Source organism: Heteronotia binoei, chromosome 4, assembly GCF_032191835.1.
Source record: "Heteronotia binoei isolate CCM8104 ecotype False Entrance Well chromosome 4, APGP_CSIRO_Hbin_v1, whole genome shotgun sequence".
Taxonomy (NCBI): domain Eukaryota; kingdom Metazoa; phylum Chordata; class Lepidosauria; order Squamata; family Gekkonidae; genus Heteronotia; species Heteronotia binoei.
In genome coordinates, this window is record NC_083226.1 from 120,349,354 (window position 1) to 120,376,686 (window position 27,333).

At 47.2% G+C, this 27,333-nt stretch overlaps 1 long non-coding RNA gene across 3 annotated transcripts in view; it reads left to right on the forward strand.

Annotated features, from left to right (window-relative positions):
- The window catches only part of LOC132569531 (uncharacterized), a 149,939-nt gene that overhangs the window by 46,311 nt on the left and 76,295 nt on the right, over positions 1–27,333 (forward strand). For 2 of the 3 annotated variants that reach the window (XR_009555271.1, XR_009555269.1), the window contains exon 2: positions 4,213–4,332. This is a non-coding gene — a long non-coding RNA (uncharacterized LOC132569531). Of the gene's footprint in view, positions 1–4,208; positions 4,333–27,333 lie in introns of all 3 variants that reach the window. The other variant, XR_009555270.1, reaches the window with a different exon arrangement.

Below are 27,333 nucleotides of genomic sequence, written 5' to 3' on the forward strand. Positions count from 1 at the left end.
ATAGGGAATAATGGAAAATAGATCTGTGGGTATCTGGGGCTCTAGGGGAGCTATTTTCTGAGGTAGAGGCCCCAAATCTTCAGAATAGCAATTGGTGACTCTCCTCAAAATAACCTCCAAGTTCCAAAAAGATTGGACCAGTGGGTCCAATTCCATGAGACCCCAAAAAACTGCCCTTATCCTTCATTATTCCAAATGGAGGGAAGGCATTTAAAAGGCACATGGTCCCTTTAAACGTGTTGGCCAGAACTCCCTTCAGAGTTCAGTTGTGCCTGTGACACCCTTGCTCCTGGTCCCACCCCCAAAGTCTCCTGGCTTCAACCCCAAAGTCCCCAGATATTTCTTGGGTCAGACTTGGCAACTCTACACTGTGGATGTGTTTTTGGTCAATGCATTGGACCTGCATGTGCAATATGAGGTAGAGTGACTGAATTAATCCACCCCTTTTCTTTCTTCAGTAACTAGCTCGTCTTGACAAAGCTGATAGCACTGGCCATCTGTAGGCATGTACATGAACCCTGTCATTTGCTTTGTGCATATATCTTTAAACTGGAGATTGAATGAGAAAACTAACACTGCCAGTGCCATCCTAAGCAGAGTCACACCTTTTTAGGCCCATTGATTTAAAAGGACTGAAAAGGGTATAAAACTGCTTTGGAAGGCACTGTGACATACCTATTAAATAGGTACACAATTCAAGGGCATGAAATTCTGCATTTAAGCTACTCATTGATTTTTACCTTTTACAACCCCAGTGAAGTCAGTCTGTGTCAGATATGTAGGTCAGTACTGAAAATAGCTTACTTGAATATATCAGTGAATCCGAAAGAAATTGTAGGAGTTAACTGTTGATCTGAAATTGAACATAAGAACATAAGTCATGTTGGATCAGGCCAATGACCCATCCAGTCCAACACTCTGTGTCATACAATAGCCAAAAAACCCAGGTGCCATCAGGAGGTCCACAGTGGGGCCAGAACACTAGAAGCCCTTCCACTGTGCCCCCCCCCCCACACACACCAAGAATACAGAGCACCACTGCCCCAGACAGAGAGTTCCAACAATACGCTGGGGCTAACAGCCACTGATGGACCTCTTCTCCATATGCTAAACGGATCAATCTGATCAAACTATTACATGCATCAACAAACTGCTCCTATTTATGAATTTACTATTATTCCAGTCCCTACATTATAATTTACATAATCTACATAAGAGAAATATGAAATGGCTTCTTTGCAGTTGAGCTTCTTGATTACAAACAAGAGCAACACAAGATCTCAGTTCAAGTGAAAGTTACAACAAAGCATAAATTAAGCCTGGAAGAAGAATTAGTATGAAGTTGTTTGCCAAGTTGCTGTCCTTAGAAAATTGGGAAACAGAACTACTGTCATATTCTATGCTTCAATAAGCAGAAACTCGTATTTCCTTACACTACGTGGATGAACTTATTCGTCCTCACATTTGTTGATTTCTATGCTGTATGGTAATATTTAGGCTACCTTTCAGTTCCGAATTAGCTCAATGCAAATTTGCAACCAAACCAAGTTCTCACGTGTGGCTGTTTGGTTTAATTATAAGACTTTTGAAGCTTGTGACTCAAATATGTCCTTCTAAGCTGGTTCTGGAGAATAAATAGACTGTTTGTATTCAAGTTAATCAAATATTCTCACCACTTATTCCAAATTCACTAATTTGGTAACACAAGGATGAAACGTCAGAGGTGACAAGTGAGACCCCATTTTGTTTTTCTGTGGAACCTCTGACTGCTCTTCAGATTGATGCCTTGGAAACTGTCCACTGATAGGATTTCTGCCAAGGGATTTGTTACTGTGAGTGCTTGGTGTTAATAAGATTTCATTACAAAAAGTGTCTTGAATCTTTTGACTTTCCCCCTCTACCCCTCTTAATCATACTTAATACATCCATATTTCCATGGATAATGCATATGAAATATTCTAAGAGACAGAGGCTAAAATAATTAATTGAATATAATATTCAACTAATTGCATTTAAAACAATGATAATTATATGGAAAGTAACACAAATACTTTAAGAGGTAGTGTAACTCTGCTGTACTGAAATTACTACAGGCAGTATCTTCTGTGTTAATAATAATGATTGGACTCTATGCAACATATATGTGGGGCTAAATTTACACTGTAGGGATGCCAGTCTCCAGGTCAGACCTGGAATTACAGCTCATTTTCAGACTACAGAGATCAGTTCTCCTGGAGAAAATGACTGCTTTGGAAGGTGAACTTGTGGCATTGTACCTCACTGAGGCCCCTCCCCTTCCCAGGATCCATCCCCAAATCTCCAGGAGTTTCCCAACCTGGATCTGGCAATCCCACTGCTCCTCTTGCTGGTGGCCAGGGGGGACTTGGCAACCTTAACTGTGAGAGGAAGTCCATTCACAATTTTTAAAATATTACCTTCCAGTTTGCCAATTACTTTCCACCGATAACATGAGCTGTATGACCTGCACTGTTTTAAACCAATGGGTTGAAATTAAATCAAAAGAGTTTCTGGCTCAACATTAGGAAGAACTTCCTGACCTAGAGTGATTCCTTAGTGGAACAGGCTTCCTCGGGAGGTTTTTAAACAGAGGCTAGATGGCCATCTGACAGCAATGAAGATCCTGTGAATTTAAGGGGAAGTGTTTGTGAGTTTCCTGCATGGTGCAGGGGGTTGGACTAGATGACCCTAGAGGTCCCTTCCAACTCTATGATTCTATGAAACTTCAGTAGGAAATAGCGGTATTGAATGCTTCTCTGTGATATACAAAGAACAACACAGTACATCAAGAAACAGCTGGACTAGAACCCCTATCCTGGAAGTGCTAGTTTAAAAATCTATATCATTTAAATAAATGAACACTCTAAAGTGACACCCTCCAGTGAGGGGATAAGTTCATCTTGCCTCCTCATTCCTACCTTATTCTAATTTGCATCTACATTTGTTCCTGAGTAATCCTTCAGAAAGCGATGAGGCTTAAGTTAACTGGCCAATTTTCTCTATTGACTTATGAGGACTTGTGAGGTTGGGGCTATGGCTATAGCGAAATTGCTTTAAAAGAGATGCCCCGTTTGTGCAACTACTGGCTTCCCATCAAGTTTACCTCTATATGATTTGTTACATTGCTCCTCCTCCCCCTCTTCCTCCCTCATTTTCCTGTACTATTGGGAAGATAGATTCACATATGTCTGTGCAGTCATTTGTGCTGGCTTTTTTGCTGTGTAAAGCAGCTCCAATGGAGCTTGTATTTTGTGAAAGTAAGTATGAGCCTATAATACTGAGCTGTTTAATCACAGTAGTAGTAATAGTGCTATATTACATGGCCACTGCACCTCCTTTAAGAATATGACAATAATGATCATGCCTGGGTGACATTTAAGTCATTTTATTAAACCATTTTTTTATCTTGCTTTTCAGTACAGAAATCCCCCAAAGTGGCTTGCATCACCCCCAAATCTGCAATAGCCAACAGGACAGCAAGTGGAGGACAAAACCAAAGAAAAATCACCAAGAGCCTCCAACCCAATGCAACATCAATCTCACCCAACAGCCAGTCACCAATGAACTAATCCTAAAGCCTGTCACAAAAAAAGGAACATTTTCTCTTTTTATGAAAATCAAATGGCAGGGGAAAAGCATGCCTCATGGAAGGGCAGCATCACAGGTGCTTCCTCCCCCCTCAGCAATTTGTCTGTGTCCTTAATGTCCTGGCTTGATCCCATAGCAGCAACTGTTTATCCTCTTTCTCAAGCAAAGCACAATAATAACAGAAGTGGTTAGTATACATTGTAATTTGTGGTACGAAATGTGCACTTTTATTTCTGTCATCCACCATTTATTCTCACATGCTCTATATTAACTAGGCATATGAAAAGGAATCTAGTTCCTTTGTGTGTGTATTACATGGAGAACTGAGTTTGAACATGAGAGACAAAAGCTAAAAAATTTCATCAGCCATGAAGCTTATTGGGTGGCCTTGAGCAAATCACTATCTCTCAGTCCATGTTACTTTATGGGGATATAGTAAAGCACTTCCTCCGGTTCTGGAAAAATGATACATACTAATAAGTTCCATTGTGAGCAGATCATTTCAAAAGTATGAAGAAGCTTGGCTCAGCTATGTAAACTATAAATGTTAAAAGCCCTTTTATTTTCTTTACTGAACAATGGACCTTCATTTTGATTTTCAGGCAGTGCTTTGTCAATTTCCTGTTCTCTGTGACTATCTGCAGGGAACCAATGAAAAGGGCTAACAGGACATCACCTGCATCCCCTTCTTTGTTTCCCTGGAACCAGTATGCAATATTAATACAGGTAAGGCTATTCATTAGTTATCAGACTATGATTCATCAAGTAAGTTAAAATTCTTTTAATATTGTTTAACTTGTATAATTCACACTTCAACCCCCCCCCCCCTTAAAAAAAATAAAATCTACTCAGGGAGGAGAAAATCGTACTCCTATAACTCTACATACAATTGATAAACAGTTTATTTAAACAGTAGTTGTTTGCCCCAATAAACAGTTCTACTGCACTGGGTGTACAAAAGCCTACTGTACCTGTAGAAAAAAGAAGACTGCATGTAATAATTCATACCCCATAAAAGGTAGTACTATGACCAGCTCCATACAGACTGGCTTACCGAAGACCAGCTAGAGAATTTGTGCCAAAAGGAGGGCTGCCAAGTCTCCCAGGCTAGTGAATGAATGAATAATATTTATATGTATTTAGCCATAGGCCATTACAAACCAAGGATAAAATTGCTATAACATAATTTGTATAAATGTAATAAAATGTAGAATAAAAAAAGAAGATGAAGAAGACGAAGATATTGGATTTATATCCCGCCCTCCACTCCGAAGAGTCTCAGAGCAGCTCACAATCTCCTTTACCTTCCTCCCCCACAACAGACACCCTGTGAGGTGGGTGGGGCTGGAGAGGGCTCTCCCAGCAGCTGCCCTTTCAAGGACAACCTCTGCCAGAGCTATGGCTGACCCAAGGCCATGCTAGCAGGTGCAAGTGGAGGAGTGGGGAATCAAACCCAGTTCTCCCAGATAAGAGTCCGCACACTTCACCACTACACCAAACTAGCTCTCCAAACCATTAATCCATTATTGAGTCCGAATAAGACAACATAAAACATCACAAAATATCCTTAGAGATCAATGTTAGTCAAATCCCCTGCTAACAGTGTTAGCCCATATTCCTCAGGCTGGTGGGAAATCTCCTGCTGGTAGCCCTCTTCCCCTGCCACTGCTTAGTGGATTATCAGAGGGGAAATGGGGGTGGAATTGGTGGCACTGGCAATGTGGTAACATCACTTCTGGGGCCAACTGGAAGTGATGTCTCTGTATAGTAGTGATGCCCTAGCATTTGCCCAAAACTCTGTGGTTTAGTTATAGAGTTTTGGGCAAATGCTAGAGTATCATCCCTAAGCCAGTGTTACCTGGAAGTGACATCACTAAATAGTGACAATGTTCTAGTAGTTGCCAAAAATTCAGTAGTTTAACCATAGAGTTTTGGGCAAACAGAATTTGGGCAAATACTAGTGCTTTGCCCCTACATGGAGATGTCACTTCTGGGTAACACTGGAAGTGACATCACTGCATTGCTGTTGAAGAGCTTCTAAATGGATTCAATATATTCATGAGTGTCTACCTCACATCCAGGTAATTAAACTGATTATCTGAAAAGCAGTTGTAAATTAAAATAATAGTAAGTATGCCTGCAATATCTGAAGTAAAAAAAAAACAGTGGAGGGAAAACATATCTAAGGTGCTAGCCCAATACTACACTATGCTGACTGTCAAGGCCTTTTTTGTATAAAACGCCTGGTAGGAACCTATTTGCATATTAGGCCATACCCCCTGATGTCACCATTGTTTCACACAGGGATTTTTTGTAGAAAAAGCCCAGCAGTAACTCATTTGCATATTAGGCCACACCCCCTGATGCCAAGCCAGCAGGAACAGCGTTCCTGCTCAAAAAAAGCCCTGCTGACCATGTCTTGGTAACTAAAAGAAACTAGTTCACATCCTTGTCTGGTGTAAATTGGTATATGTTTACTGTTTTTGCTATTTTTTGAAATGATTACTTGTCCCAAATATGTCCCTGGAAAAGTTACTTATTTTGAAGAGGGTGATTCAGCAATAACAAGGGCAGAATCCAGGAAGCTTCTTTCTCAAGTGGAAGGGACATGCACTCATGCAAGGCAATCTCTGTTTTCTGTGAATTCCCCACTCCATCTGCAGTTCTTTGCCCTCCATTCCATGGCAATCTGATGGGTCTCTGACCTTTAGAATGGCTTTTTGGAGACATGGGGTTGTTGGGGGAAAACAAAGGCCAAGAAGTCTTGTCCTGCAAGCCAGACACAACTCATGATTCTTAGTATCAAAGCTATTTATTTCCCTCACATTCAATTGCTGAAAGATACAAAGTGACCCCCACCTTCTTTATGTACCAGTCTTGTAATACAAAAAATAAAATGAAAACTACGGGTAGGCCATCAGCCACCCCACGACTTAAATAGCATGACCTAAGCTAGCATTAACTTATTAGAGTGCAAAAGTGTAAGTGAACAATTTAGTAGGCTCCTTAATTTGTTTTTTTTCAAACATACATCCAACATACCTCACATTGTTTCTTCTGACCACAAATGTGTGGAGACCTCCAAGGATATATCCTAATTACAGAAGTTATTCTTTGCTTTAATAACTAATATACTGTGCTTTGAAGTAATGTGATCTCACACTGAAATCTGCCATCAAACACCTAAACTAACAGAAGAGATAGGATCATCACAATGGAGATGGTGGAGACGGAAGTGTGTAATCAGATAAATGAAAAAAAGTTTTGAAAAGGATTGCCAAAGAGTAACAGGAGATATTACTGGTGTGTTTCTTACTGCATTGTTGTTTTTCTTTCAGTAAAAGTTCTATCAGCTGGGGAGAGTTGTTCTCTTCTTTGAAGCTAGCTCTTGTTTCTCTGAAGTCAGATTCCTTATTCCCAGGACTCCACTCTGCAATGCCAGCACAAACATACATCAGCAGCTGCACAGCACTTTTAAGAGTTAGCAAGAAGCTATCAAGCAATTACTTATTCCATTTTAGATCCATGCCTGTGACTTCTACGTAGCACATCTGAAGTTTCAGGAATGAGAAAATCAAAGGCAGTAAAGTCAACAATTGCAAAAAGGAAATGTGTGGGAGTGAAGCAATGAAGTGTAGCTGCAGTTAACAGGAGAGATAATATTCCAAAAGGTGAGGGATGTCCACTGTGTAACATCAATGATAATGCCATACATATTTTGGATTAGGTATTCTCTTTGAATTTTGAAACATTGATTCAATGCTAGGCCAGGATTGCTTTTAATTGAATGATCAAGTACAGGGTGTGTCATGAGTATAGGCCAGTTTATGAGTTCTGGTATAGAAACACATAAATATGCCTTCATTAAAAATGTTTTAGGAATTCTGTGTATATGGTGGGAGTTTTGCCAAGTGGAAAGGCTGGCTCCTATTTTTTGCTGGGCTTCTGCTGTTTCTTCTGAGTGCCTACGGTATGGCTGGAAACCCACTCCCATCCCCTGCAATTCCACCATGTGGATTGCTGCACTAGCTACCATTGGATGAAGGCCTGCATAGGGTATATATATGTTAGAATGTACACAATGCTTGTCCAGCGCACATGTTACATTATAAATGTAGTGGCAGGTATATACATTGGCCTTTACTGTGACAGTATTATTTATTACAATGAGACCCTTAAGTTTTCACACAGACATGAAAATAGAACAATGCCAAGGTTCAGGGAAAACCCCACACCCAGATGCTTTAAGCTTTGGTAGGAGGCACCTTTTTTTTCCTGTGCCAGGGCTTAAAGACATTTTCAGTTTGGAGACTGTATATATGTGTGTGTGTGTGTGTGAGAGAAGGAGAAGAATTAGAACATAAGAACATAAGAGAAGCCATGTTGGATCAGGCCAACGGCCCATCCAGTCCAACACTCTGTATCACACAGTGGTCAATAATTTATACACACACACACACACACACACACACACTGTGGCTAATAGCCACTGATGGACCTCTGCTCCATATTTTTATCTAACCCCTTCTTGAAGCTGGCTATGCCTGTAGTTGCCACTACCTCACGTGGCAGTGAATTCCACATGTTAATCACCCTTTTATCCCCCCATTCCTATCTCTTTGTACCATGTTTTCAGGAGCCCCAGTCATTGAACTCTGTCTTGAGGGACACATAGTTTGGCTCTTGTACTAAGTGCACATATTATTAATTATTGTTTGCCCCTCAAGTCGGAATGAAGAGTCGGACACAAAGCATTGGTATCAATAATGGGCCACATTATTAATCATCATAATAAAACGGCAAGGGCACCCAAACTGTGGCCTGGTCAGGGCTAGGGGTCTCAACAGACCGCTCCCCTACCATTCACGGGTGAGAGACCCAGCCCCCAGCCAGAGCTGTGTGACACAGCTCCTGCCAGGCTGGCCCAGCTGGGAGGCACGCCCCAAAGGACCCAACCACCAGACGCACGTCTCAATGGAAGGCACCCTCTAGTCGAGCCTCCGGGACAGTCTGCATTCTCCCCACCCTGGGTCATCAAACCCCAAGGTTGATCATGCCAGGCCCCAAATTCTCCAAAAGGGGGATGCTTCATGGTCCTCCCCTAGCCTCATAGTACCCTAATCCAGAAAAACCTGCCAAACTAAAGCGACCAACCTATTTAACAGCACCTCCCGATAGCCAAATCCACAATCCACTGTTTTGCTATGTAGGGTAGGCAAAAAACACATCCCAGCAGCTGCCAATTAGCTGGGGAGCAAAAAATTCCAACCCGGCCCCCCAAACATGAGACAACCAGCAATTGCTTACATAACAAACAGGGTGAGTGGGAGGGCCGATCATCGTCGAGACTGAAGCAGGGAGCGAAAGTCTGGTCGTTACAACGGCCTGGCCCCATCCCCTCAAATACGTGCCCAAACAGGCTAGAGATCCTCCCTTCCCTCCCAGGGAGGCAAACCTTGCTACTGCAGCCTAGCAGCATTGCTGCAGGCTGCAAGCATTGAATTGCCCCTCAAGTTGGAATGAAGAGTCGGACACAATGCATTGGTATAAATAATGGGCCACTTTATTAATCATCATAATAAAACGGCAAGGGCACCCAAACTGCGGCCTGGTCAGGGCTAGGGGTCTCAACAGACCGCTCCCCTGCCATTCATGGGTGAGAGACCCAGCCCCCAGCCGGAGCTGTGTGATGCAGCTCCCACCAGGCTGGCCCAGCTGGGAGGCACACCCTGTCAGAACTGGGACGAACTTCAGACGATTCCAAGACTTGTTACAAAGTTAGGATCTTTATTGAAGAACTACAGTGCTAGAGCAACGAAAATAACAGTAATGCCAATTCTTGGCAGTTGGTTACATTTTATGCCATCAGTAAAGTACAATAAAGCTATCATTCACACGGTCACAGACAAGTGTCTCTTTTCCCAGCCTTCGTTATCAGAAGGGAGGATGCTCCCCTGTTGTGAAGGCCAAACGGCCTGTCTTCAAAGGGCACCTGTGGATGTTAAGCAGAGACTATCTGCCGCCTGCTCTGCTGCCCTAAATATTTGGCATAGCAAAGGGGCCAGGGTTAATTGCTGCGGCCAGGCACTCTATGTTAGTACTACGTTACAGCATGGAGTCAGTTTGGTCAAGGCAAATAGAGCAACAGTTACAAGTTCTGACATACTGCCCCCCCTTAGCTCTTTGCCTTGGGCTTGTGCGGGTACAGTAGGTGAAACCTTTTGAGCAGTTGCGGAGCGGATACATCACTAGCCTTTACCCATTCATCACAGCTCGGGGGGAAGTATTTCCACCTGATAAGGTAGTACAACACACCCCGTTGGACTTTGGAGTCCAAAATTTCCTGCACCTCATGGTGACTCTGCCCCTTCACTAGGGTTGGAGGCGGCTCCGGAGGGCGAGGATGGAAGGACGTAGCTCCAGGATCTTTGCGAAGAAGGCTGCAATGAAAAACAGGGTGGATCTTACTCAAGGATTTGGGTAGCTCCAACTCTACAGTCACCTTGTTGATAACCTTTTTTATTTTGAAGGGTCCCAGATATTTTAGAGCGAGTTTGCGGCACCCCTGCGGGAGGGGCAAGTTTTTTGTGGACAGGAAAACTGTCTCTCCCTCTTTCAGTTCCCATTGGGGGGCATGTTTTTTGTCAAAGTGCCGTTTGTACTCCTTTTTCGCCTCCTCCAGGTTTTCTTGAATCACTCTCCACCCCTCCCGTATTCCTTCCCACCATTGTTGACAGGAAGTGGGCTCCGGAGATCCGGATGGTAGGGGAAGGTTAGGGAAGGGCTTCCCCTCGTAGCCATTGACTATTTGGAAGGGGGAGGTTTTGGTGGAACTATGGAGGCTGTTGTTGTACCCATATTCTGCGAAGGGGAGGAGTTCCACCCAATTTGTTTGCTGGTAATTGATATAGCACCGCAAGTACTGCTCGAGAAGCCCGTTCACCCTCTCCGTCTGTCCGTCCGTTTGCGGATGGTACGCGGAGCTAAGCCCCTGCTCAATTCCTGCTAGTTTGCAAAACTCCCGCCAGAAGTTGGCAACGAACTGTGGGCCGCGGTCGCTAATGACCTTCTCTGGGAACGAGTGTAGGCGGACCACGTGATTAAAGAATAGCTGGGCCAATTTCTTGGCTGTGGGGAGTTTCTTGCAGGGGATGAAATGGGCTTGTTTGGAGAATGTGTCTACTACCACCAATATCACCGTCTTCCCTTGGGAAGGGGGGAGTTCTACGATGAAGTCCATTGACACCACGGCCCACGGGCGGCTCGCTGTGGGGAGGGGGACTAAATGGCCAGGTGGCTTCCCCCCCCTCCGTTTAGACATGATGCAGGTGGGGCAGGCGAGCACGAACTCAGAGACGTCCCTCTTTAACTTGGGCCACCAGAATTGTCGGGTGATTAAATTAAGGGTCTTTACATACCCGAAGTGGCCGGCCAGTCGGCTAGAGTGGCTTTGTTCAAGGACTTCTTTTCTTAAGGACTTGGGCACGTAAACTTTCCCTTTGTGAAACCAGAGCCCCCCTTCCCCTCTCTCGAGCCCATCAGGTCGCTCCGTCCCCTCTAATTCTGCTTCTGTCGCGAAGCGTTCCTTTTGCTGTGGGTCGGGGCCCCCGGTTTGCTTCCCTGAACGGGTAGTGACCCCCCCGGCGACAGCGGAGGGGGGAATGAGAGAATTGATCACTTCCTCCCTCTGGCTCTCGTGTTGGGGCATGCGTGATAGTGCGTCAGCCAAAAAGTTTTTAGTGCCGGGGATGTGTTTCAGCACGAAGTCGAATTTAGCAAAGAACCCCGCCCACCAGATTTGTTTTGTCAGACGACTGCCTCCAAAATGACAAAACAACAACCCTTCACAGCCTCCCCGTATGGCCAAATAATCGGCGAATGCAGAAACTGGGCAAAGCTCCACCTCTGAACACGGACCCAACTCCACCACAGTCCCAATGCCCTGTTGATCCATCTTGGATCGGCGGATGGTAAGAGCTGCCTTACCCCCCGTTAACCTAATATCCCTCAGTGACAAGGCCCTGCCAGAAACATCATTCCTGGAGCTTGCCACCAATTCACTAATCCTCAGCGCCCCAAAGAAGGCCACCAAAGAGGCTGCATGAAACAAAACAGTCTCAAAATGAGATGCACAGACTGCTCTCCACACTCCTTTCAAAGCTCTAAGAATCTCAGGAGACATAGGGTTCCTGGTATCAGGCTTAGGCCCGACTTCTCTGGACCACCCTTCCAGCATCTTTTGAATACAAAAATCTTCTGTTTCCTCCTTATGCCCCAACACCTTGCTAGCAAAGGCTAGCACAGACATGCGTCCTCTAATTGATCGCAAGGCCAATCCTTTACCATTTATTGAAACACAATAATGGAGCAACTGCTCCACCGGGAGGGGCCAAACCATGTGTTACCCTACCCCGGCCCTAAAGTCTTCAAACTGCTGCACAGCACGTTCGTAAGACTTCCTGGTGCTAGGCGCAATGGCTAGGCCTATCGCTCTGCAGGCCTCGGCTCTCCAATCAGCCATAGCTCCTGGGGCATTGGCGCCATCTCCTGATCGGCGTCCGGGGCCAACTGATGGAACCTCTCCATCTGTTTACGAGAGAGAGTGTCAGCCACCCCGTTGTTCACCCCAGGAACATGCTTGGCCAAAAACAAAACCCGCAGGCAATGCAGAGTGAAGGCCCTCACCAACCTTATAACTCATTGCGATTTGGATGAAAGGGAATGAATAACATGAACAACAGCCAAAAATGAACAGTGCAATTGACCATATCACTCCCCCACAACCAAACTGCAACCAAAATGGGAAAAAATTCCAAAAACGTGAGATCCCGGCTCAAACCGGCCTGCACTCATGAATCCGGCCACACCTCCATGCACCAGTGTCCACGGAAGTAGACCCCAAAACCTAATGACCCAGCAGAATCGGACATGACCTGAAGCTCAGCCTCAAGCTTCATGTCCTCTCTCCAAAAAGAAATCCCATTAAAGGATTCCAAAAACTCCTGCCACACCCGCAGGTCCTCTCTCATGCTGCTAGTAACCCTGGTCCTGTGCTGGGGCAAGCGAAGGCCCACCATAGCATCACAGAACCTACGAAGAAAAGCCCTACCGGGGCAACCACTTTGCAAGCAAAGTTAAGGTGCCCAACTAACTGCTGAAGCTCAAGAAGCGTAACCTTCTTTTTGAGGAGGAAAGTACTAATCCTAACCCTCAAATCCTCCAGCTTCTGGGAAGGGATTAGATTAGATAAGATTAGATAGATTAGATAATTTTATTTATATCCCGCCCTCCCCGCCGGAGCAGGCTCAGGGCGGCTAACAACATCATTCAATTTCCCTTATACAAAGACAAGGTTACATTAACATTAAACATTAAACATTAAAAATCTGATAGGTTTAAAACCACTTAATTAAATTGATAAAAGTGCTAATGCTATTTGTTCTTTTATAATGGCGGTAATCATTAGCAATTTCTTTCTTCGTCAGCGAAAGCCAGTCGGAAGAGGAAGGTCTTGCAGGCCCTGCGGAACTGTTCAAGGTCCCGCAGGGCCCGCATGTCCTCTGGAAGTTGGTTCCATAGGTTCGGGGCTACAGAGGAGAAGGCCCGGTTACGGGTGCATTGCAGCTTCACCTCTTTCGGTCCGGGGGTGGTCAACAAGTTTTTTCCAGCTGACCTCAGTGCTCTCTGGGGTTCGTATGGGGAGAGACGGTCCCTAAGGTAGACAGGTCCTCGACCATATAGGGCTTTAAAGGTAATGACCAGCACTTTGTAACGAATCCGGTATGTAACTGGCAGCCAGTGCAGCTTGCGCAGCCCAGGCTGTATGTGCTCCCATTTAGGGAGCCCCAACAACAGTCTGGCCGCTGCGTTCTGCACCAGCTGCAGCTTCCGGGTTCGGTACAGAGGCAGCCCCATGTAGAGGGCATTACAGTAATCCAGTCTCGAGGTGACCGTTGCGTGAAGTACCGTTGCCAGGTCTTGACGCTCTAGGAAGGGAGCCAACTGCCGCGCCCGCCTCAGGTGAAAAAAGGCTGACTTGGAAGTGGCTGCAATCTGGGCCTCCATTGATAAAGAAGGCTCCAGTAAAACTCCCAGACTCCTAACCCGGTGCGCCGCTTTCAGCTTTCAGCGGCGCCCCGTCGAAGACCGGGAGAGGGATCCTGGACGATTGCGCTAAAGTGTCCAGCTCAGTCCCCAAAAACACAAGGCAATGAGCCGGGCCCTCTGTTTTTTCCTCAGCCAATGGCACACCCAACTCAGCGGCCAGCTTAATAAAGCTGGACAACAACTGAGCACTGCGTCCAGAACCCACAGGGCCCACAAACAGCTAGTCATCCAAATAATGAGCAACATCCTGTAAACCCACTTTCTCCCGCACAGCCCATTCAAGAAATGTGCTGAAACACTCAAAAGCAGCACACGATACAGAGCAGCCCATAGGCAACGCCCTGTCCATGTAAAATTGCCCTGCGAAAGAGAAACCCAAGAGCTTAAAATCATCCGGGTGGACAGGGAGAAGGCGAAATGCAGATTTGATATCACATTTAGCCAACTCCGCCTCCTGACCACAGCGTCGAACGACGTCCACCGCCTGATCGAAGGTGGTATACCTAACAGAGCATAGCTCCACAGGTATCCCATCATTAACAGAAGAACCCTTGGGGTAAGAAAGGTGGTGAATCAAACGAAATTCACCAGGTGCCTTCTTTGGTACCACCTCTAAAGGGGAAACCCTAAGGTTAGCCACTGGAGGACTAGCAAATGGGCCTAAAATCCTGCCCTCTGCAAGCTCCTTGGCAATCTTAGCCTCCACTACGTGCTCTAAACCCTTAACTGAGCTGAGGTTCCGAGACCAAGTTGGTACCCAAGAACCCTGAAAAGGAATTCTAAAACCTAACGTAAAACTGTTCAACAAATATAAACTGTCAGCACTACATGGGTACCTACGAAGCCATTGCTCAAGAGGTCCCACCTTTATCGGGCTGGGGCCCTCTTCCAGTTTGGGAAGGCCCCCCACTGTGTCTTTTCTGACCCTTACGTGGCCGAACTCTTGGACAGTTGTTAAGCGAGTGTGGGTCAGCACACAGGGGACATTCATGCTTGAACTGGCAACCTTTCCGACTGCATGACCCCTGAGACCCAAACTCCCAGCAAAGCAAGTGGGGTTGAACCGCCTGCCCTGCAGAACTGCGGGAAGATGATGATGAAATAGAAGGAGAAGAGGAACCCTTAGCAACTAAGTGACCGCTGTCAGAGAGGTCTCCCAGATTGGGCCGCACAGGTGACATCACCTGCAGCCACAACTGTTGGTGAATCCGATCCCAAGGGAGGGAAGGGTACAAAGCGGCCCTCATCCTGAATTTCTGGTCGTATTGAATCCAGGCCGGACCACTGAACATCATATATTCTTTGTATATGATGTCCATGTACTGGATCAGCGCTGCCACCCGCCAGGGCTGAGCACACGGTATCACTCTCGCATATATAAAAAACCCTGGAAGCCAATTGGCCCAGGTCCGATCAACCTTCCTCTTCTTAAGCTTCTCCTTCTCTTTATCATCAAGCTCCTCCTTATCCTTCTTTTCCAATTCCCTAAATAAGAGGGAGAATATGTCAACATATTCCCCCTTAAGGATTTTGCCCCTTGTGGCAGGCAGCAGGTGATCGCCCAAAGGTAAGGCAACCTCACCAAAAGGCATAGCACCAAAAGGGACCGCCCCGTAAGGAGATGGGAAACACCATCCTCCAGTTAAAGCCGCAGCTGCCCCCTGCTGCCCCGCCTCAGGCCAATTACCGAATGGGCCAAACTGACCATGTGGCCACATCCAGTTATTCTACTGTCCTACGCCCAAAGTTGAAGAAGTCCCAGAACCACCTGAAGCAGCACCAGCCCCATTAGGTGCGGCAGATCCCCAAGACCCCCAGGGCCACACAGGCCCAGTATAGGGCAAAGAACCATCCCCCGACTTACCAGGAGGTACAGCAGGCACCAATGCTGTTCCCATACCAACCACACCGTATGACGGGCCCGATCCAGCATCCAAGCCGTCCAGCCCAACAGCTCCTGCATTAGTAGTCGCAGCAGACCTGCCCTCTAAAATAGACAAACGTGTCAGTATATCTGCCTGCAAAGCCAGCTTGGGAACCTGCCCTTTTCTTGGCATCTGAGAAGGTGGAAGTTCCAGGGCCTGCAGCCTCTGGAAAATGACTGCGTTCACCTTGTCCTCCCCCTCCTCATCTGAAGATGAGGGGGGCAGAGGACGCTTCTGGGGAGGTTTAGGAGCCTTGCGTGCAGGCTGCTTACCCTTTGATTTTCCACCACATTTATGCCCCCACATATTCACAACCCTAAGGGATTACGGCACCAGAAAATTAAAAAGAGCTTGAACTGCAGTAAAGCAGCTTTACCACTCTGCACCAATGGCTGCCGCCTCAATTGAAGTTAAAATGGTCGCCAAGGACAAGATGAGAGGAAGAAGAAAAGCACTCGTGCCTCCCCAAATGGCCGACTCTAACACATCCAATGGCAGCTGCCTTAAACCCCACTTAATATGGCCGCCAAGACCATAAGGCCATGCAAAGAGAGGACAGATGCATAAAAGGGGGGAGAGGGGGGTTAGCAAAACGAATCCCCCAAACGAGGCAGCCCCCCACCGCCCTTGAAAATGCCCCTGCAATTCCTCCCCCAAAAAACCACCACCAAGAGGAGAAAATAAAGGTCCCAAATATGCAGCACATGCTGTGCAGGGCGATAAAAAGGGGCCACAAAATAATGAGGGAAGGGAGAACGCCCCACCACGCCAGTAGAGACTCCCTTAAAAGCACAGGTCCCCCAAGCACAGGTCCCCCGATGTGATCTCCCTTAAAAGCACAAGGTCCCCCGACGCGATTAGCCACAACCATGACCAACGGCCTCCAAAAAGGTGGTGGTGGGGGAGGCCTAATCTCCCCGACGCCGGCTACGAGCGTCAAAGAACGCTCCCACCTAGCCGAGCACCGCAGGAGGACTGCACAAGAAGGAAGTGGAGGCTTCAACAGGCACGCTGAAGCCCCGCCCCCTAAAGACGCGCCTAAACGTGTGCTAGAATCCCCGCTCTTCCTCCGGGGGGGGGGGGGATCTCCCCAGCAGCCAAGCCACGATGCGGCAGGCTGCCGGAGATTCCATTCTTTAAAAAGCATCTTTGAGTCTCATTCCTTGCACAACTCTGTGAGTGCTATTAATGTGGGCAGGAATGCAGGAAGAGTGCTTTAAAAAGCAAATGTGCCTTTTTGGCCAAGGTAGGCTTTGCACCTGCATTTCAGATACATTGATGAAAAAAAGTTACTGAAAATATCCTTAAGATAGAGAAATATAACCTAGTGATACAAGCTAAATTATCAGATCAAGCAGAAGAAGACTGGAGCTTGACAAGACACAAGATTTTTACTTGTGGATGATTCTTCTGCCATGTCTGCTGCCATTTTCTGTCTGCTTTATGACATGGTCTTAAAAAGAATAAGTACGGAAATATGACTTCAGGCATGCCCATCAGAGTTTGATCGATAGCAGCTGTTAATCGTGGGTAGTGTATGTAGAACATTAAATCGGTAATAGAAAACATACAAAATGTGGTGCAATCTCTGTGTGTGTCATATAATTCAAAAGGGTTGGGTTGCTGAAGTCTTTCTGATGCCTTCAAGACTGTCACAGTTGAATAGTAACTCACACAGGCACACAATGACCCCAAGAGTAAGTCGGATAGACAGCAAGAACAGAGTGGCCAAAATACCTGTTATTTCTTGCCTACCTAAACAAGGACCATTAATTCAGGTTAATAATAATGTGAATCCATAATTTCAGAAACTATCTTGGGTATTCCTAATGGTGCAAACAAGCTCCAACTTTGCTACTTTTCCTGTCATAAAATGGACTCCATATTGCCCCTTCAGTGCTATTCTAAATATCCTGAATCTTTTAACTGTACAAAAATATGCATATCATTTGCATGCTCCTTCAGCAACTACCAGATTTCCAATTGCAGATTCTTGTGCAGTCTAAAGGAACACAAGAGAACTCTATGTAAAAAGAAAAGAATAGATTCCTCTCTACTTAGTGCAGCATTTTATCCCGTTTCCTTCCATACCTACATACCAGCTAAGTGACTGACAGCTCAGCAAAGTAAAAGGACATCTTCCTCTTTGTTTTGATGTTTTAATCACAGTTGCCCTGATGAAAGTGCTGAGAGGAGAATCACCTTTCACATGCAAACTTAAACAAACACAGTCATGCTTCCAAACTGCAATACCAGCCATTTCTGGCTTCAGTGTTTCCACCATACTCCTACACACTCCCTTACACACATTTGAAAGCATTGCTTGTGCTGGTTTCCTAGTGCTTGTGTCATTTTACAGCACTGAGCCTTAAAACACTCTCATTTAGAATGGCATGACAATGCTCCCTGTAATCATGGATGACTTTTTCATCCCACCAAATGGTAAGCATTCTTTGGAATATATTTACTTGGAGGAAAGAACAGGAGATAAAAAAGAGTGCAATGAATTTTTAAAGTCCACTTATTCAATTGTTGCCATAGATCAAGGTCAGACTGCTACATTCCAGAAGGCTGGCAATGTAATTTTTTCTTTTAGAGATTTATTCTCTGAAAATTGGCCCCATTTATTGCATATTCTCTCTCTCTCTCACCCACCCACCCACCAAAAAGCGTGTATGCAATATGATATATCAGTATCTCTTTCTATACTGCCATTAGGCTGAAAAACATTTTAGAAGCTATGTGAGAATCCTGCATAAATTGTTCCTTTTTTGTGCCTATTAGACTCTCAAAGGTAAAATTACATTGCATTTCAAAATTGAAATATATATTACTCAGACAAAGCACCAGATCTGAAACTGTGCAGCCTTTTCTTCCATTTGTGAGCAATTACTTATACCAGTGCTCTAGCAATCTCACTATTTTCACCAAAGTGAGGCGAGATCTCGCTTTACATTATGGGCTGACTTTTGTGACCAGTTAGCAATATATTAATATGAGGGAAATGGATCCCACAGAAGCTTCTCCCCCACTGATAGCTACAGCCTGCACATGATAAAAAGGCCCCAACCATGGTGCTGGTTTACACATATATGTGCAAAATATAGTATCAAGATCTTGATCAAATATGTAAGCTGTTTGAGATGATTATGAAAGCATGACTCATCTTCAATATTCATTCCCCACATTAAAGTCATCTCATGGTGTGTAATCAAATCACTTGTTCATCTGAACATCAATCTAGGCTTCCTCATTCCAAAGGTTTGAAAACAGTGACCTATAATGTATTACATTTATGATGGTGAAGCTTCTAATCTGGTAAGCTGATGACATGGAATGTTCACATACATTTTAGTTACTTAAAGCTGTCAGATGATTTTCTGTTGGTCTGGTTTGTGTGATGGAAGGCATGTTTTCAGTTTGGCCAGGATTAGCTGAGACAGGATGAGGACTGGGAAGAGGGTCAAGAGAGTATAGAGGTATTTAAAAAAAAAAGAAGCTTTTATGAACTCATATATGTCACAACTGCCCACTTGGTCCCCAGACCCCTTATGTTTAGGTCTACCAAGAGCCCAGTGGGACTATTTTTTCTTTCTTTTTTAATTTTTTTTTACTGTCAACTCCCCCTACTAGGGAGTCCCTTATCCCAGCAGAAGCTGACACCATCAGGAGAATTCCTCCACCTTGTTATGCTTTCTGCTGGCTCTCTCGAACCCCAAGCATTTGATGTGTGTGTGTGTACGTACATACATACGTATGTATGTATGTATGTATGTTATGTGAGAGCAAAGGGGGATCTGTGGGATATTTTCCCCTATCCCTTCCTTTCCTCTCTGTCTGTATCCTTCAGAGCTGTCTTTATTCATCACTGAATCACTTATTGCTGAGGCACTTTATTTAGCATTGAGGCAGTAGCTAGCTAATTGGGTGAGATTTTATGCAGTTAGTTCACACACCAAGATTGTGAATAAACAGAACTTTTAATAATTACATTTAAGAAACAAAAAGGGGCAGAGCACTGGAAGAATCTACAGATAGAGGGTTACAGGCTGCAACCCTAAGAAAAGGGTAGCTAACCTTGTACTTATATTAGGGTCTGAGCATTCCTGCCTGAGGAACTGGTTCAGGAAAGAGCATCCTGGCAGAACCTGGCAAAGTTTCCCTTAGATATCAATGTCTTGGCATAGAAATCTAAGCCAGGCTAATTTATATGGATTCTACTGTGGTCTGGACAGCTTCTTGTCCAGCCCAATATAAATTAGGGGCTTGAAGTTTTCCCTCCAAGCCTGCTTTTGACTAATCACTTCAAAAGTCCAGAGAAAGAGGTTAAGGCACCAAGCAAGGAAATTAAAACTGATCCATCTTAGTTTCTCTTAACCAAACAGTCAATTGAAACTGGGATTCGGTTTCCTTTTGGTTAGGCCAGAGATCACCATAAACTTGGCTCTCCCCTTCTGGAATGACATCTTAGGGTTGCATTCCTAATCCAAAAAGAATACCTATATTTGAGTCCAGTAGCACCTTAGTGACAAACAAGATTTAAGGAGCAGGGCTTTTTTTGTAGCAGGAATTCCTTTGCATATTAGGCCACATACCCCTGATGTAGCCAATCTTCCAACAGTTTACAATAAGCCCTATAAGCTCTTGTAGATCAGGGGTGTGTGGCCTAATATGCAAAAGAGTTCTTGCTACAAAAAAGCCCTGTTAAGGATTATAAGCACTCAAGAGTCACAGCTCCCTTTGTCAGATCAAAAGGTATGCGAGGAGTTTTGACTCTTGGAAGCTCCCACCCTGAAAATCTTGTTGGTCTCTAAGGTGCTATTGGACTCAAATCTAGCGTTTCTACTGCAGACCTACACAGCTACCCTCTAAAATTATTCACAGATGTTTTTGTGTAGTTCTAAAAGCACATTTTATCCTTTTCTGACAGTATAGAAGGAGACTTTTAGGTTGTGGCTTCTGCTGTCCCTATAGCATTATGTCCAGGCAACTTAAAGGGGCAAGGAGGGCCATGAACTACAGGAAAGTGGGGACGAAATTTCACATATTTATTTGAACTAAGTTCTTTCTTTGTAGGCTTCTAATACTTTAATTATTTCCTTATCAGAGAATATAAAAGCCCAGTTCTGCTTAGCTTAGCCAGGAAGATTCTGAGATGATTCCAAGTTGGAGATGGTGGTATATTCCTTGTGGTTCAGTTTGGAAGTGTCATCGTCTCATAACATTTTCACAACTCAACACTAACCTTATAAAGGGTTATCTGGCTGTCACTGATCTGGTCCAAGCCTGTAACAAGACATATTATCATGAGGGAGCATAAGTACTCTGAGGAGGGAGCTAGGATTGCCAGGTCTTCATCACCCTAAATCCTAAATCTCATTGGGTGGGTTCTGATAATCTAATGGGTGGGGGAGTCCACTGATGTTCTGAGGTGAGGTCTGAGGATGTCACACTGCACAGCTATATCATTATTATTCCTTCCCTATACCACATGATACTCTGATTTTCTTTATTGATCAAAGCCTCTGGTGATGTGGTTTATGACTGCCTGGATATTATGCCTCATCTTCTCTTTGGCCTTCTGTAGTAAAATGCTTGTTCTTATATTGCGAAAAGTTCCAGAGTTTAAACCTTCTTAAGAATTAAGGCACGTCAGTCCTTTAGCTCTGATCTTAGATTTGGGGGTGGGGGTGGGGTAAGGATCAGAGTTTGGCCATGGTTATTTATTTGTGAATAAAAAGCACTCTGCACATGCTCAGAGGAATGCATTTGTTTCCACATACAAGTTACCACAAGTTCATTTGTAATTAATGTTTAAAGCTAGATACAAGGCTAAGTGACTGGGCATTCATTTTTGGCACTTGTACTCCCTGGCCTCACTCTTGAGGCATGCTTCCTACTACAAACAGAAGAGGCAGTTTCAAATAGTATAAAATTTAGTTTACTCATTGCCCACCACTGTGAACATAATAATAACAATAATAATCTTTAATTTGCATCCCGCCCTCCCAGCCGAAGCAGGCTCAGGGTGGCTCACCTGGCATAACATAATATGCTACAACAGTTAAAACAAGATGTATACAAAACAATTTACAAATCATAAATACATATTATTATCTTACATTAAAACCAACTAATTAAAATCAACGGATTAGTTTGGTGCTAAAATCTCAGTGTTGTCCATTTTACAGTTGTTCTGTGGTGATGACTTTCTTCTACAGTAAATTCCAAATTAGGCAAAAGCCAGCTGGAAGAGGGTAGTCTTGCAGGGCTTGTGGAACTGGATAAGTCTCCACAAGGCCTGCACCTCCTCTGGCAGCTGGTTCCACCAATGGGGAGCTGTAAACAAGAAGGCCCTTTCCCTGGTGACTTTCAATTTGGCCTCCTTCAGCCCGGGGACTGCCAAAAGATTTTGAGAGCCAGATCACAGTACCCTCTGGGGAATGTATGGGGACAGATGGTCCCTAAGGTAGGTAGGTCCTCGGCCATATAGGGCTTTAAAGATGATAACCAGCACCTTGTAACAAATTGTATACTCTATTGGCAGCCAGTGCAGTTCCCACAGCCTTGGCTGTATGTGCTCACACTTAGGGAGCCCCAACAGCAGCTTGGCTGTTGCGTTCTGCACTAGCTGCAGTTTCTGGGTTCAGCACGAGGCAGCCCCATGTAGAGAGCATTACAGTAGTCCAACCTTTAGGTGACCATTCCATGGATCACTGTTTCCAGGTTGTTGTGCACCAGGAAGGGAGCCTTGCCCGCCTAAGATGGAAAAAGGCAGATTTAGCAGTGGCTGCCATCTGGGCCTCCATTGACAAGGCAGGCTCCAGTAGCACGCCCAAGCTCTTGACCTTGCGCGCCATTTTCAATGGTGCACTGTCAAAGGCTGGTAGGGGGATTTCCCTTCCCAGACCACCACGGCTCAGGCAAAGGAACTCTGTCTTTGCTGGATTCAACTTTAACCTACTCAGCCTGAGCCAACCTGCCACTGCTTGCAGTGCCAGGTCCAAATTTTCTGGGATGGAGTCAGGCTGTCCATCCATCTGTAGATAGAGTTGGGTGTCATCAGCATACTGGTGACAGCCAAACCCATACCTCCGGGCAATCTGGGCAAGGGGGCTCATATAGATGTTAAATAACATTGGGGAGAGCACCACCACCTGTGGCACCCCACAATTAAGTGGGTGCCTCTGGGACAGTTCACCCCCGATCGCCACCCTCTGTCCCCGACCATCAAGGAAAGAGGAAAGTCAGTGCAAGGCCAACCCCTGAATCCCTGCGTCGAGGTGGTGGGACAGCAGCTGATGGTTGACTGTATCGAACGCAGCTGATAGGTCCAACAACATCAGTACTGCCGAGCCGCCTCGATCCAGATGCCACTGGAGGTCATCCACCAAGGCGACCAGCACTGTCTCTGTCCCATGATCTGGATGAAAGCCGGACTGGTGGGGATCTAGGATGGAAAGGGCAAATTTGAGACCGGCCGGTAATGTGCCAATTTGGTCGGATCTGATGTAACCTTTTTCAGGAGAGGGCGGACCACAGCCTCTTTAATAGGTGTTGGAAAAAGTCCTTCCAAGAGGGATCTATTTACGATGTCCCGTATAGGACATCTAAGCTCCCTCTGGCAAGCTTTAATTAGCCAGGAGGGGCACGGGTCCAGATCACAAGTTGTTGGGTGGACAGTGGAGAGGATTCTGTCAACTTCCTCCAAGCTGAGCAGGTCAAAGCAACCCAGAACTAATCCAAAAGACAGGCACGGGGCCTCGAGTTCATATACTGTATCCAATGTGGCAGGAAGGTCATGGCAAATTTTTTATCTGCAAAAAATTTCACAAAAGCCTGACAGCCTATCGCCAATTCCCTAGCATTTGGCCTGCCTTGTGGTAGTGTTGTAAGGTTCCTTGTCCTAAACAATTGTTCTGGGCACAAATTTGCAGACGCAATCTTGGCCGCAAAGTAAATTTTCTTTGTGGCTTTGATTGCTATCTCATAGGACTAGGGTGACCATAATGTCTGAAGGCCAGCCAGGGACACGTTGGGGGGGGGAGGTAGGGGTGCGCGCGCGTGAAGTGCGCGTGCCGCCGGAAACAGGAAGTGACGTCACTTCCGGCGACGTCACTTCCGGCGACGTCATGCCACCACAGGAAACAGGAAGTGACATCACTTCCTGTGACATCATTTCCCCGCGTCACCTGCCGGAAATGGGAAGTGACATCACTTCCTGTGACATCATTTCCCCCAAATGACATCATTTCCCCCAAATGCCACTGCCGGAAACAGGAAGTGACTTCACAGCACTTCCTGTGACATCCCCAAAAATCCCCCAAATATCACCGCCGGAAACAATTTTGTTCTGAAATCCTGTATATACTTCATCAGTATATGGGATAAGGCACTTTCTCAACTGTGCTGCATAATGCAGCCTATTTATTTTGTCCTGTTTGCTCTGTTGGCTCTATCTGCGCCACCTTCATCACTTTCGGGGTGTGGATCCCTCAGTGGGGTGCTCTCCCGACTCCCTCCGCCGGCTGTTTCTGATAGCCCTGCGCCCCCTCTTTCATTTGATATGTGTCCCGTGCGGGTGCCACCCTCCCGCCGGGAGATGCCGCAAAATGAGCCCCCTTGAGGCTTATGGCGGCAGGGCTCGGGGGAAGCGAGCTAGACTGCTGTTCTTTTGAGGGGTTATAGAGTGTTTCGAGCCCGTCCCTGTGGCATCGGTCCCATCGTTGTGGGGCCCAGGGGGCCGGCGCAGCGGCACGCCGAAGCAGCCTGTCACTAATAACACAGGTCGAGATGCAGGACAGGAACCCGGAAGTGACCGACAGGCTGCTTCAGCGTGCCGCTGCGCCGGCTCCCTGGGCCCCACAACGATGGGACCGATGCCATAGGGACGGGCTCGAAACACTCTATAACCCCTCAAAAGAACAGCAGTCTAGCTCGCTTCCCCCGAGCCCTGCCGCCATAAGCCTCAAGGGGGCTCATTTTGCGGCATCTCCCGGCGGGAGGGTGGCACCCGCACGGGACACATATCAAATGAAAGAGGGGGCGCAGGGCTATCAGAAACAGCCGGCGGAGGGAGTCACGAGACCACCCCACTGGGGGATCCACACCCCGAAAGTGATGAAGGTGGCGCAGACAGAGCCAACAGAGCCAACAGGACAAAATAAATAGGCTGCATTATGCAGCACAGTTGAGAAAGTGCCTTATCCCATATACTGATGAAGTAAATACAGGATCTGAGAACAAAATTGCACTAGAAGACACAAACACAAAGCTCCCTTACACTGAATCAGTGCTTGGGTCCACCAAAGTCAGTATTATCTACTCCAGTCACAAACACAAAGCTCCCTTACACTGAATCAGTGCTTGGGTCCACCAAAGTCAGTATTGTCACATAAGAACATAAGAGAAGCCCTGTTGGATCAGGCCAGTGGCCCATCCAGTCCAACACTCTGCGTCACATAAGAACATAAGAGAAGCCCTGTTGCATCAGGCCAGTGGCCCCTCCAGTCCAACACTCTGTGTAACATAAGAATATAAGAGAAGCCCTGTTGCATCAGGCCAGTGGCCCCTCCAGTCCAACACTCTGTGCCACATAAAAATATAAGAGAAGCCCTGTTGCATCAGACCAATGGCCCCTCCAGTCCAACACTCTGTGCCACATAAAAATATAAGAGAAGCCCTGTTGCATCAGACCAATGGCTCATCCACTCCACCACTCTGGTCACATAAGAACATAAGAGAAGCCCTGTTAGATCAGGCCAGTGGCCCCTCCAGTCCAACACTCTGTGTCACATAAGAACATAAGAGAAGCCCTGTTGGATCAGGCCAGTGGCCCCTCCAGTCCAACACTCTGTGCCACATAAAAATATAAGAGAAGCCCTGTTGCATCAGACCAATGGCTCATCCACTCCACCACTCTGGTCACATAAGAACATAAGAGAAGCCCTGTTAGATCAGGCCAGTGGCCCCTCCAGTCCAACACTCTGTGTCACATAAGAACATAAGAGAAGCCCTGTTGGATCAGGCCAGTGGCCCCTCCAGTCCAACACTCTGTGTCACATAAGAACATAAGAGAAGCCCTGTTGGATCAGGCCAGTGGCCCCTCCAGTCCAAAACTCTGTGTCACATAAAAATATAAGAGAAGCCCTGTTGCATCAGGCCAGTGGCCCCTCCAGTCCAACACTCTGTGTCACATTATAAGAACATAAGGAGGGAAGGAAGGGAAGGGAAGGGAAGGGAAGGGAAGGGAAGGGAAGGGAAGGGAAGGGAGGAAGGAAGGAAGGAAGGAAGGAAGGAAGGAAGGAAGGAAGGAAGGAAGGAAGGAAGGAAGGAAGGAAGGAAGGAAGGAAGGGGGAGGGAGGGAAGGAAGGAAGGAAGGAAGGGGGGAGGGAGGGAGGGAAGGAAGGAAGGAAGAAAGGAAGGAAGGGAGGAGGGAGGGAAGGAAGGAAGGGAAGGGAGTGAGGGAAGGAAGGGAGGGAAGGAAGAAAGGAAGGAAGGGAGGAGGGAGGGAAGGAAGGAAGGGAAGGGAGTGAGGGAAGGAAGGAAGGAAGGAAGGAAGAAAGGAAGGGAGGGAGGGAGGGAGGAGGGAGGGAAGAAAGGAAGGCCGCCCCCCGCCCCCCCTGCTTTCGGCCCCCTTACCTGATTCCAGGGCGGCGGAGAGTCCAGCGGCGGCGGCGGTGGGGAGTCCTGCGGCGGCGGCCTCGTGGCGAGGGAGGGAGGGAGGGAGCTGCCGGCGCTGGCCTCTGGAGGCCTCCAGGGACCAGCGCCGGCTGCTCCGCGGCTTCCCCGCGGCCTCCACTGGTCCCTGGAGGCCCTCCAGAGACTCTGGAGGGCCTCCAGGGACCAGCGGAGGCCGCGGGGAAGCCTTCTCTGGCCGGCGCTGGTCCCGGAAGGCCTTCCAGAGGCTCTGGAAGGCCTTCCGGGACCAGCGCCGGGTGCCCCGCGGCCTCCCCGCGGCCTCCGCTGGTCCCTGGAGGCCCTCCAGAGTCTCTGGAGGGCCTCCAGGGACCAGCGGAGGCCGCGGGGAAGCCTTCGCTGGCCGGCGCTGGTCCCGGAAGGCCTTCCAGAGGCTCTGGAAGGACTTCCGGGACCAGCGCCGGGTGCCCCGCGGCCTCCCCACAGCCTCCGCTGGTCCCTGGAGGCCCTCCAGAGTCTCTGGAGGGCCTCCAGGGACCAGCGGAGGCCGCGGGGAAGCCTTCGCTGGCCGGCGCTGGTCCCGGAAGGCCTTCCAGAGGCTCTGGAAGGCCTTCCGGGACCAGCGCCGGGTGCTCCGCGGCTTCCCCGCGGCCTCCGCTGGTCCCTGGAGGCCCTCCAGAGACTCTGGAGGGCCTCCAGGGACCAGCGGAGGCCGCGGGGAAGCCTTCGCTGGCCGGCGCTGGTCCCGGAAGGCCTTCCAGAGGCTCTGGAAGGCCTTCCGGGACCAGCGCGGGTGCCCCCGCGGCCTCCCCGCGGTCTCCGCTGGTCCCTGGAGGCCCTCCAGAGACTCTGGAGGGCCTCCAGGGACCAGCGGAGGCCGCGGGGAGGCCTTCGCTGGCCGGTGCTGGTCCCGGAAGGCCTTCCAGAGGCTCTGGAAGGCCTTCCGGGACCAGCGCCGGGTGCCCCGCGGCCTCCCCGCGGCCTCCGCTGGTCCCTGGAGGCCCTCCAGAGACTCTGGAGGGCCTCCAGGGACCAGCGGAGGCGGCGGGGAAGCCTT